A 237-nucleotide genomic window follows, 5' to 3' on the forward strand; every position below is an offset into this window, starting at 1 on the left:
CCTCCCTCCCTCTCTCACCTTTTTCTCCCGCACACTCTTCCTCACTTTCCTTGTCTCTCGCCCTTCTTCCCATTTGTGGCGGGATATCCTCGGCGATATTGAAACGGAAAAGAAAATTTCATTTGACATTATTAGGAAATTTGAATTTTTGTACAATCAGAAGAAAAAAAAGCTTGATGTGGATACTGATACTAGGTCCGTTCCTTTACTCTTTGTTAGTGATGAAGATGAGAAAAG

This window comes from Penaeus monodon, chromosome 19 (genome assembly GCF_015228065.2).
Source record: "Penaeus monodon isolate SGIC_2016 chromosome 19, NSTDA_Pmon_1, whole genome shotgun sequence".
Taxonomy (NCBI): Eukaryota; Metazoa; Arthropoda; class Malacostraca; order Decapoda; family Penaeidae; genus Penaeus; species Penaeus monodon.